This window comes from Peromyscus leucopus, chromosome 7 (genome assembly GCF_004664715.2).
Source record: "Peromyscus leucopus breed LL Stock chromosome 7, UCI_PerLeu_2.1, whole genome shotgun sequence".
In the NCBI taxonomy this organism is placed as follows: domain Eukaryota; kingdom Metazoa; phylum Chordata; class Mammalia; order Rodentia; family Cricetidae; genus Peromyscus; species Peromyscus leucopus.
The window spans coordinates 86,775,212-86,787,779 of NC_051069.1; the positions used below are offsets into that span (position 1 = coordinate 86,775,212).

At 46.6% G+C, this 12,568-nt stretch overlaps 1 protein-coding gene across 5 annotated transcripts in view; it reads left to right on the top strand.

The window, feature by feature from the left end:
- Nucleotides 1-12,568, top strand: part of Nmnat3 (nicotinamide nucleotide adenylyltransferase 3) — a 129,891-nt gene that overhangs the window by 12,491 nt on the left and 104,832 nt on the right. The window contains exon 2 of one of the 5 annotated variants that reach the window (XM_028866051.2): nt 6,154-6,156. The exons of the other annotated variants lie outside the window; for them this stretch is intronic. The gene's annotated coding sequence lies outside the window, so the exon portion shown is untranslated. The remainder of the gene's footprint in view (nt 1-6,153; nt 6,157-12,568) is intronic. 5 annotated transcript variants of the gene reach the window in all.

Sequence of the window (12,568 nt, forward strand, 5' to 3'; positions counted from 1 at the left end):
AAAGCAATGAAAGAGATAGTGTGATAGAGAGAGACATCATGGGAATAGGGAGAAACTGAGTGCTAGGGAAGTTCCCAGGAATCCACAAGGATGACTCCAGCTTAGACTACTACCAGTAGTAGAGAGGGTACCTGAACTGGCTTACCCCAGTAATCAGATTGGTGAATACCCTAACTGTCATCATAGAGCCTTCATCTAGTAACTGATGGAAGCAGATGCAGAGATCCACAGCCAAGCACCACAAGAGCTCCAGGAGTCCAGTCAAAGAGAGAGAAGAGGATTCTATGATCATCAAGATCATGACAGGGAAACCTACAGAGACAACTGAACCAAACTAGTGGGAACTCATGAACTTTAGACCAACAGCAGTGAAGCCTCCATGGGGCTGGACTAGGCCCTCTGCATAAACGAGACAGTTGTATAGCTTGATCTGTTTGATCCACCTGGCAGTAGGATCAGGATCCATCCCTAGTGCATGAGCTGGCTCTTTAGAGCCCATTACCTATGGTGGGACACCTCGCACAGCCTTGATGCAGGGGGAAGGGCTTGGACCTGCCTTTACTGAATGGACCAGGCTCTGCTGACTCCCCATGGGAGGCCTTCCATGGGAAGGAATAGGGGTGGGTTGGAGTGGGGAGGCTAGAGGGGCAGGATGAGAGAAGAGAGGATTACATACCAACTCTGTGTTGGTATGTAAAATGAATAAAAAATTCCTTAGTAAAAAAATAATAATAAAACATAACTTTGAAAAAGAAAGGAATAAAAGTCAATGAAAAAGAAAAAGAAAAGAAGACTATGATCTTCTCTCGTGAATAGGGCTGGAGTTCCAATACTGACTTAAGAGGCAGAATGCTAGTGTTGTGCAGCTGTACAGTTTGAGACCCAACACTTCAAAAGCAGGCCTGATGGTGTAATCAGATTTATCTGTTTCGTGGCAGTGTTTTCCCATCTGTTGATTACTCCTGCTATTTCTCTAGTACATTGAGATGCATTCAAAAGAAAAATTCACTGGGAGGAAACATTTAACCTCCTTTGTATCCACTCACGGCTAAATCTCCCATGCCATGTTTTACTGTTTACTGGATTTACTACACTGGTGCTGATGCCAGCGTGTCAGGGAATTTCTGTAGTTATGGCTTTTGGTGCCCTAATAAATGATTTGTAGTCGCTGCCTCTCCACTGAAACACTCCATCTCCAATTAAAGGTTTAGTCAGCTCTTTATGGCAAAATGGCTGTGCACAATTGAGGTGTGGGCTATGGTAGCACTAACATTTTGACTTAGTCACCAGGTAGTTGTGTGTCTTTAACCACCCCATCTGTTCCGTTTTCCTGAGCACAGAGGAGGAATGTCAGTGGCAATTTGGGACATAATAAAGATCCTAGGAACACTACATATGCTTATTATAATTGAATCTAGTGGAATATTTATTACCACAACAAGGACCTTGCTCAGTGAGGCTAGTAGCTAAAGTTCGTATGCTTTGGGTTATGAGTACTTTAGAATTTATAGAGGAAGGCTTCAAGATTCCACTGTTTTAGAAAAATGTAGCCATTTCCCTTTAAATTGTGTTCTGGGTGCATTCCACAGAGACCAAGATGACAAATACTCTATTTCATGCCCTATTGCTATGCCCTGTGCCCGTGCAGACAGCACTGACTGATGCCAGGGCCCAAACCCTGCTCTGCAGAGGCCTCCAGCAGCCACTTAGTAAATCATAACTGGCTCACAAGCTCCGGCCTGGGGATGCTTCCTCTCTACTCTGTACCCATCCCAACTATTGGTTAAAATAGTTAGTACAGGACTGGCCTGGAAACATATATACAACTAGCATTATGCAGACCGAGCAGATTGTGTTTCTGTGCATGGGAAAGAGGCTATGAATTTGAAAAAGAGCAAAGAGGGTATGTGGGAGGGTTTGGAGGGGAAAAAAGAAGGGAAAATCATGTAATTATGTTTAAAAAATAAAATAATTTAAAAATAGTTACTGTACACACATATATGTATATGTGATTACATATATATCTCTATAAAGTATAGGTGTGCTGTGCTATGTGAGTATATATTTGTTTTCACCTTTCCCTTTGTGTCATGGAGATATTTTTTCATTTACCATTGTTTGTATCCCTTCATTTTTTTCTTCTATCATGAATCTTTTTATTTTTCTCTCTTTGCTTCTTGTTTAACCAAAAGATTAAACAGACAGCCCAATATTATGTGCTCTTGTCTCATGCAGATTAGTGTTGCTGGGAATGCACTGAGGTACTGAGTGTTCCGGTTCAGGGCGGTACATCTGCTGTGGGTCACGGGTGACCTCCATGTTGCCAGGTCTTACAGGCATTCCCCGATCTGTGTCTTCCAGCAGCATTTGGACCCTTAAGCTAGTCTTGTCTTTGGAGCCGTTCCCATTCTCCCTGGCCATTCCTTGTTTGCCTCCCCGGCCTGCTCCCTTCCCATTGGTGTTTTCAGTGGGGACATTCTCACGTCCCCCTCCTTTATCCACTCCATCTGGGTGACTTCATCTACCACCTGGATATTAACAGTCACCTTTCCGGGAGTACCTTCTGCATCCTTATAGCCATCACATCTCCGCCTCCGAGTCTGAGCCTCTGTGTCCAGCAGCCTGTTGTGTGCTTCCCCTCAAGACACCCATGAGCATGCACAGTCAGCGTGTTTTGTTTGTTCTAGTGCATTCCTTCCTCCTCGGGGCCAACCAAGCACCTGCCCACCAGGGTGTTTCTGCTACCACCAAGTGAGGTAGTCAGAGGTAGACTTGTTAGAAAGCTCCTGCCCTAGGAAATCAAGAGTAAGTCACAACTTAGAAATGAAAGCAAGCATTTTACTATTATGTCGCAGTCTAGGGAGGTGAGGTAGGCTGGGCTTGGTTAGGGAGTTTTTGCTCCGGGCCTCTCATTCAGTTACAATTAGGTAATGGCTGCCTGAGGCTAGAGCCACCTCAAAGGCTTTCTTACTTAGTGGCTCACAGATGACAGTGGCTTCCATATGGAACCTTGTGGTATGACCTGGTTTTCCCCACAGCATGCCAGCTGGGGTACGGGGACAAAGAAATCCCAAGAATTCCAGGTAGAAGCTGGATCATCTTCTCCATCTGTCCTTGGAAATCTCATAGCATCACCTCTGCCATATTTACTGGCCTACCTGATTTCAAGAGCATAGACTATAGACCCATCCCTTAATGGGAAATGTGTCACCATTACATTGTAAGAAAAGTTTGTGCATGGGAAATGATGTCATTGGGATAGCAGAAAAATACATCTTGCCATATAGCCCCTTGCCTCCATAGCTAAGAAACACCAGAGAAGGTTTCTAGGTTGGTTTGTTTTTTGTTTGGTTGGTTTTTGTCACTGGCATACAGATGGGAGCTAGAGAGATGGCACAGTGGTTAAGAGTGCCTACTGTTCTTGCAGAGGACTTGAATTGGTTTCTATCACTCAGGTTGGACAGCCTACAACCACTTGTAACTCCAGATCCAGGGTATGTGATGCCCTCTTCTGGCATCTGCAGGCACCTACACACACACACACACACACACACACACACACACACACACACACACAAATAAATCTTTAGAAACAGAGAAACATACAAACAGATACAGTGAAAGTGTTTTCCTACCCCTGCCTCTTCATAGACAATCGCTGTTTATTTTTATAATCTTTTGGAGTTTGTGTTCTCATATGTCACTTTGTAATTAAGCACTCAGCATCCCGCCCCCCTCTAACAGTATATCTGGGATGCCTTGTCTTATCAGTATGCAGAGGATCTCCCTCCCCATCGCCCCCTCTCAATTACAGGTGCACTCTATTCTCTAATGAATAGTATTCTGCCTTAGCTTATTTCATCAGTTTTCTGTGGGTGGGTTCTCAGCTGCTTCCAGTCCTTCGTTATTGCAGACAACACTGCAGGGAATCACATATATATGCCCTCTTCCCTGAGGAAGAATAAATCCGGACGCTTCCCTCAAGGGCCCCTAGACATGGGCATCTCTTCACGCCCCACCTTACATCTGATCCCATCACACATTCCTGTGACTATTAGTGACTTTTCTATTATCAGATACCCAAAAGGAAGCAACTTACAGGAGGAGGGTTTCCTGTGGCTGCCAGCTCAGGGGATGGTGGCAGGAGTGTGACGTGGCAGTCACAGTGCACCCCCGGAAGGAAGCAGGTGACTGCTTGTGTTCAGGTCACTTCATCCTTTTCACCCATCTGGTCTCCAGCCCGTGGTAGATCCTCCCTCCTCAGTTAAGCCTTTTGGAAACCCCTTGTAGACATGCCCGGAGGTGTGTTTCTGTAATGACTCTAGATCCAGTCAAGTTGACATAAATGTTAACCATCACGCCATGCCTCCACTCACTGGTTATGGGCTCCCAGAGGTCATGCAATATGTCCACCTTAGTCCATGTCCATGCTGTACAACACGGGGGCTGGGTGTTTACACTGAACAGAGGAGGCCCAGGGAGGAGTAACTGGATACAGGTAACTGGGTGACCATGCTGTCTAGTTTTTATGTCAACTTAACACAGCTGGAGTTGTTGAAGAGGGAACTTCAGTTGACAATATGCCACCACCAGATCAGCCTGTGGGTAAGCCCGGGGTGCATTTTCTTAATTAATGAGTGATGTGGGAGGGCCCAGCTCACCGTGGTGGTGCCACCCCTGGTCTGGCAGTCCTGAGTACTATAAGAAAGCAGGCTGTGCAGGCTATGGTGAGCAAGCCAGTAAGTGGTACTCCTCCTTCCAGATTCCTGCCCTGACTTCCTTCCAGAATGGACTGTGATGTGGAAGTGTAATCGAAATAACCCTTTCCTTCCCCGGTTGCTTTTGGTTATGGTGTTTTAACACAGCAGGGGAGACCCTAACAGAGACAGCCACTCTGGTTCGCTCCTCTGATTGTGTTTTTCACCGCGTCTCAGCGGCAGTTAACACTTTGGGCCCATGTGGCTCCTTCCTCTGCGTGTTCCTGAAACTGCCTGGTTCTCACGCACAGGGTGGAGGAGGCTCTAGCCCTAAGACCGGTGTTGATGCAGACAGACTCCTTTGTCAGCCCAGATGCCTCCCTGGCAGCTTGTCTAGTTCAAAACAGCACCACACTGAACTTTGTGGTACTTGACAGTGGAAATGGTAGACCTAAAATATTGATGAATTGCTATCCTCTAAAAATCCAACAAAATGGAGTTTCTGCTTCTCGCGGAAGCTTGTGCTGTTTCTGTTAGGAAATGTATTCATGAAAAACACGCATTGTTTTGGTTAAGTGAGGAGAGCAGACTCCAATAACCACAAGGAAGATTGACTTGACAGCTGAGCTCACTGCTTCCTAATGCTTTCTGGGAAAGCTGTGGGCCGGCGTCTTCTGTCCTCAGAGGTAAAACCTTCACTTGGCCTGCATCAGATAGCAGAAGCAGGGACTTGACCTCTGCTCCTCGCTGGCCCTCAGGCACTGCTGGCTCCAGGAGCTCAGAGGACTTGAGGCCTTCCCCGCCTGTCAGTTCTTACTACTGTAGTTCGGTTCTCTGAGGTGGGGACTAGGCAGCTCCTGGCTTCTTGGTAAGCTTTTGTCCAGTGCCCAGATCAAAACGGAACTCTCATTTGTCCTGCTGGGTTCATGCATCCGCTCCTGGCCCAAGTGTTAGAGGTGTGGAAGTCTTCAGGCATTTTGATTGTCAGACCCTCCAGATCTGCTAGCCTAGCACTTGAGAGCAGAGAGGTGGCGCTCCACGCACAGGAGGCACGTGTCCTGGATGGTGTTGCAAAACTCGAATGCCGACCAGAAAATGCCTGGATTGCAGATGGGGGTGGGAGTGGGGGTTCAAGGAAAGGCTTATTATGTTAATCTTTTAGCTTTGGTGTCTCTTAGAAAAGTTCTTTCTTAAAGGACCTTAGCAAGAAAGGGAACCTTTTCTACCTTGATATGAGAATTCTCAACAAAGCAGCCTTCCCGGCCCAGATCGCTTACTGTCCCGATTTTCTGGTTTCCTTTTGATTGTGCAAAGAAACCTTAATCCTTCCTTCCCTCTCGGCTGAGGATTGGGAGAAAAACACACAGCACTTGACTTCAGATCTGTGCTGCATGCTTGGAGGGGTAGAGGAGGCAGCCTCCACAGATTCTGGGACAAAAGCCTTGAAACTGGAGAGAAAGTGAGCCAGGGTGCCCCCGTCTGAGCAAGGTCAGTGTGGAAGGACACACAGGCGAGTGCTTAGGTGTGCCCTGGACTTTCTGGTGCAGACATGAATGAGCCCAGATGCTCAGTGCTCTGTGACTTCTGCCAATGCCAATGATGGGTGCTCTCTCCCTTAACCTTCATGGCAGTGCTCCAAAGCAAGTCCTTTTTATTCACATTGAAACACATGGCCAGAGGCTCCAATAGTTCAGGCAGCAAGCTCAAAGTCACACTGGGGTCACCAACTAGGTATGCCTGCCTCTAGATTTGTCTTTTAGACAGAACTGGGCACTGGTGGAGGGAGACAAGGGTCACATCTTTCACTATCAACTGCAGGATCCTGTGAGCTTGTGTTCAGATGTTGTGGCCTGTGCCAGGGAGTGCCAATATCCCTTTCCTCAGTAGAGGCCCTCCCGTTTTCCTACATTTGGGAATGTTGGAGCCTAGATAAGACAAGATGTGATACACTTTCTTTTTAGGGACTTTATGGAGATAAGTCATATCTGCCACTCACTCACTGGGTACTCAATGACAACTGTATCTACATTTTATTTTACATAAGACATACAGTAATACAGTCACTCATGTTAGATAATACTGGAAATGTCTGTGAATTACTAATTTTGTTAGGTGTGAGAATAATGCAGAGATATAAGAAAGTTTCATTATTTTAGGAAATATCTCTGTTTTTGAAGTATTTAGAGACAAAAATATTACACTATTTTTAACGGGCTTTAATCAGGAGCAAACAGTGAAGTTCACATGGAAATACACTTGTGATTAACTAGGGACGTATGTGTGCCATTCATTATACTGTTTACTCTTTGTATGCTGGTAATTTTTCATAATGAATCACTGTAAAAGGCATTTTCTGTCCCTTAGAATATACCTAGTCTGAAATGGACACAGCTCCATAATCTAGGAGAAAACACAAATAAGTCACTTTGCTGTAGTGGAAGAGGCCCCTTGAGGGACTGTGGTTGGATGGTGGCTGGGAGCAGAGGTAGGACGTGGCCTGGGAGAATAGGCTAGGAGAACGTGAGAGGCCAGAGGGGTCCAATTCCAGATCTCAGGTGCTCAGGCATGGTGTGGAGCAGTTTCTAGGCAGTCCTGACTCTTACAAAGAAAAAGCAGTTGATGGTTTAATGCTGGACCATTGTCCTTCCAGGAGGACAGACTCCTTGCTCCTCTGCAGCGACATTTGTTCATGTGCTGCTGGATGATATTAGGAAAACACCACCATGGTAGCTCGTCAGACATCTTCTTAGGGTGTGCACTAGTGAACAGACATTGCATTTGTCCTCTTGGATTCCCCCTGCTTTCTTTTTGGGAGGGGAAAGATTCTGTAATCTCATCAGTTTTACATGAACGTTCATTTTTCAGACATAGCCTGGAACTGCTAATCAGATCCTCCCATCTCCCAGTAACTTCTTCTTTTGTGTTTTCCCTTATCGAAAAAAGCCAGCATGAAGAGGCACAGCCGTGTGAGTGTTCCACTTCTGTTATCTTCTCTAACTAAGCTAAGAACAATGCCAAGGACTCGAGCAAATCGAAGAACTCACTGTTGGGCATCTTTGAATAGAGAGATCACTGCTAACCAAGAAGCTTCATAAGCATCGGTTTAGCTCTCTGAATTCCCTGTTAGCCTTCAGTGGAATTCCATTTTTTCTTCTGAGTCATTGGCATAGGAACATGCACCCAGCAACCTCAGTGGTGATTTCCTAAGTTCTTGGGGGAAATGAACTGTATCAGACTAATATATCCACAGATGCACCACACTTTTTGAGCTGTGAGGGGCTGTAAAAGGAATCTGGTACAGCTCTCTTAGTGGAAGAGACATTCACTTTAACTGCATAGTCAATTCTCAATTAACAAGGGTAATGGAGTGGAAGGAGGTCACTGATAATCAAAAATCACAGTGAATAGAAGATTATAGTCAACACTCCGTTTTCTGGGGGCTGTTAACTGGTTTTCAGGTTAACTGTGGTTAAGACACAATGGACCTTAGGATGCCATCTTTTTGCTAATTGGCCAGCAGCTGCTCAGCACCTGACACCCACCCACGGCCTCTATCCCAGGGAGAAGAAGGTTTCCCTTGGGGAAACCATGGTGGGGTCAAGTGGAACAGCAGGTCTTGGCTGGACTGGACAATAGTGACAGAGATAATGGTTGGGGTGTGAGGAAGAGATGGCAGTTAGGGCTTGTCCCACCAGCCACTTGAGCAGTGACTCCCATTGCCAGCCATCAGAATTACCAAAGCGCTTTGTGAAGTTCCAGACTGCTGGATCCCAGCCCTGCTTCCTGACTGAGTAGATGTAGAATGGGATCTTGGGATTCATGGGCCTAACAAGTACCCAGGTGATGCTGCTGGACTTTGAAAGCTGCTGCTTCCTAACACATGCTTTCCATGCAGGTTGTGCATTAGCATCCCTCAGGAGCTTTTAATCGCTATTGTTAGCTGATGCACTTGGCCAGCTCTATGAAAGGCTCCTGATGTGAGACCCAGGCAGGACCAATGTTAGCACTCCCCTGGGTTTCTATTGTGCAGCAGACATTGACAGCCATTGCTCCACAGATTGCTGCCTACACTTTAGACATCCATACCTCAGGCCCAGAGATCTGTGCCTCAGACACTCATACCACATCTTTTTTCCCTTGCCATGGGTCATAAATGGGAGATAACTGTAAGTACAAGTAACTACCTGTTGACATGTGAGGTCTAATTTGGAACTACCCTGCACCTCATCACACTTTGGGAGTCTCTGCTCTAGAGCTCTGCTTTTCAGTCCCTTTTCTAACACAAAGGTGTGACATACACCATTTGTGTTCTTTGTCCAGGAAGGGCTGTACTAACAGACACCTGGTCTACCTCAGACTAGACAAGTAAGAATGACTGTGTCCAATAGGTCAAAACCCTTACTGTTTAAAAATGGAACTAACAGCCCAGTAAGAGCATAATCGTACTATAGCCAAACAATGGGATAGCACTCAGCAATAAAAGAGCAAACTGTGGATTCAAACGCCATGTGGATTGTGCCACATGAAATCAGACAAGCAGGACTGTGTGTGCAACTGTACATTTGCTTAAGGTTCTAAATGACAAACCCTTGGCGGGAAAGCAGAGTAGCACTGGCTTCTGGGAGGGACAGTGAGATTGAATGGGACTGACGTGGGGTCTCTGGAGTGAAGGAATGTTTTGTATGCTGATGGAGAAGGTGGGCTGACATGGGTGTATTTGTCAAAATTCATAGATGGGCACCTTCCAGCTTTCTGCATTCCGTGGTATGTGGAGAGGGCAGGAGAGAGAATGCAGCGTGTGGCTGATGGGAGCATGCAGGTTGTAGGGCTAAGAGCACCCTTGTCAGCATCTAACTTTGTTGAGTGTCAAAGAAGTAAGCTGGATCCAAATATGGATAAGAGGCAGATTTGCAATAAAATAAGAATTATGCACTTTGGGATGTGGGCAGGCCGGTGTTCACTTTCCAAGTCTTTGAACTTTGCTTTGTGTTTGAACATCTTGTCATCAGGTTAGTGGAAATTGGCACATATATTCAAAACAAGTCCTTCCCCCACCTGCCTCATCTCTTCTGTGTTTGCCGCCCCATAAGTCATGCTAACAGTGGCTGTATATACAGGCATTAGGTGGGCCAAAGACCCAGGGCTGAGCCTGGAGTGCAGAGCAGGGTCATTCATGGAGAGCTGCTATGTGGTGGAGGGCAGTTGCCTTACTTAGGGTTTCTATTGCTGTGAAGAGACACCATGACCATGGCAACTCTTATAAAGAAAACATTTAGTTGGGGTGTGTGGTGGTATTGTGTTCCCCAAAATATTGTGTACCCTAATAAACTTATCTGGGGTCAGAGAATAGAAAAGCCACTAGATACTTAGGATAGGCAGTGGTAGCACACGCCTTTAATCCTAGCATTCCAGAGGCAGAAATCCATCTGTTCAAGGATACAGCCAAGCATGATGAATCACGCCTTTAATCCCAGAAAGGAAACCTTTAATCCCAGGGAGTGGTGGTAGAAAGCAGAAAGGTATATAAGGTGTGAGGACCAGAAACTAGAAGCTTTTAGCTGATTAAGCTTTTGACTGGTTAAGCATTTAGGTTTTGAGCAGCAGCTCAGCTGAGAGCCATTGGGATGAGGACACAGAAGCATCCAGTCTGAGGAAACAGGATCAGCTGAGAAGTTGGCCAGGTGAGGTAGCTGTGGCTTGTTCTGTCTCTGACCTTCCAGCATTCACCCCAATAACCGGCCCCAGGTTCGTTCTTATTAATAAGACTCTTTAAGATTCATGCTACATGGGTGGCTTTACAGTTTCAGAGTTTCAATCAGTTATTATCATGGTGGGGAGCATGGTGGCATGCAGGCAGACACAGTACTGGAGAAGTAGCTGAGAGTTCCTACATCTTGCAGGCAACAGGAAATCAACTGAAACACTGGGTGGTATTCCAAGCATAGGAACCTCAAAGCCTGCCCCCACAGTGACACACTTCCTCCAACAAGGCCATACCCACTCCAAAAAAGTCGCACTTCCTAATAGTGCCACTCCCTGTGAAATGATGGGGACCAATTACATCAAACTACCACAGCAGGGGAACCCTGAGTCCAAACTTCCTGCTTCTAGGCCCCTCTGCAGAGAAAATGTCAAGGGTATTTCCTTCTGTCACCTGTGTTAGGTCCTGGGGGTTCCTCGGGAGGGTCACATGGACGGCCAACCCTGGAGGAGGATCAGAGAAGAATGTAGTAGGTAGACATTCCAGCTTTGATCTGGAAGTTCCAACCCCCATTGAGGCTTGGTAACTGTCATGCCTACAAGGCGGGACCAAGGGAGGACCCTGAAGACCCGAGATGCACCGGCGCTTTGGTTCCTGGACCCTGGACGCTGGAGGTAGATCGAGCAGAGTTCTCCAGAGAACTCCGCCGGAGTGCGCTACACCTTTCCCAGACCCTGTAACCTATGCCTTCACTTGTAAGTTACCCACAAAATAAACCTCCCTTTTAACTATGTGGAGGGGCCTTAATAATTTCACCAATAGAAGAAGCCATGCCAGATGTGAGCTACACAAGCCTCTAGGGTAGTAGTTCTCAACTTGTGGGTTGAAAGCCTTTTGACAAACCTCTATCTTCAAAAATATTTACATTATGATTCATAACAGTAGCAAAACTACAGTTATGAAGTAGCAACAAAACAAGTTTTATGGTTGGGCGTCAGCACAGCATGAGGAACTGTATTAAAGGACCACACATTAGGAAGGTTGAGGACCACTGCACTAGGACTTTGTCCCCATTGGGATTGGTCCCCATTGCCTCTCCTAAACCCAGGGTACGCTAAGGTTAGCAATAGAAGGGTAGAAGCTTCCTCACCTGGGATCAGAAAGGTTTATTAGGAAAGTTGGGAGCTTACAATATGATACTACCTAGAGACCACACTGAATCCCAGCAGCTGCCTAACCTCCAGCAAATCACAACTCACCCACAGGACACCTGCGGCACTCACAGCACACCTGTGGCACTCTGCAGCGTACTTCCACAGAACTCCACAGCATACCACAGTCCACCTTCACAGCCCACCATAGCATGCTCACAGCATACCCTCAGTACACCTACCACATGCCTGCCGTATACGGTCAGACTCGCTTGTGTCAGATCCTCCCGTGTCCTTGCTGCTCTCTCACAGCGTATCCCACTTACTGTGCACACATAATGCCCACAGTTCATAGCACAAGTTTCTCTCTATCCTCTGCCCCCACTGCACACCACATTCACAGAACACCTTCTGTGGCACACCCCAAAGACCCATCCTTCATCACTGTCCTCCATGTCAGACTCCTACAACATCCCTCTACACCACAGACTCCTGTGTGGCACCTCTTGAGACTCATGCTTCCAACAGGTCACAGTACACTCCCCATGGCACATCCCACAGGAAGCAGGAGAGGCCCCTGCCTGTGCCCTTGGAGAAGGCGCATCCTGGGATCGAGCTGCAGTAAGAACTTGCCTGCTTTTGCCGTCCTTACTTACTCTTGCAGAGCATGAGATACTCCTCAGGGAAGAATTTATGATTGATGTCTAAAGGACTGCTAACATGCTGATTACATCTATTGTTTCCGACCAAAATGAATGAGCCCATCGTGAATACCAAAGAGCTGAAGGCTAGGGTGGGCAATCTGGGCTCTTCAGGGCTCCTCTCACCTCCAGAGATACCAGGAGTAAGTGGTCCCTCAGGTCCACAGGAGCTGCACATGCTCTGTAGAAATGAGTCTTTGAACCAGGCCTTCAGCCTCTGAGTTTCCACCAGAAACAAGATAATCTGACCATTTTGTCTGCATAGATAGAGTTAGCACAGAGCGAGGTTAATATGCAGGGCAGTCTAGGCATAGGTAC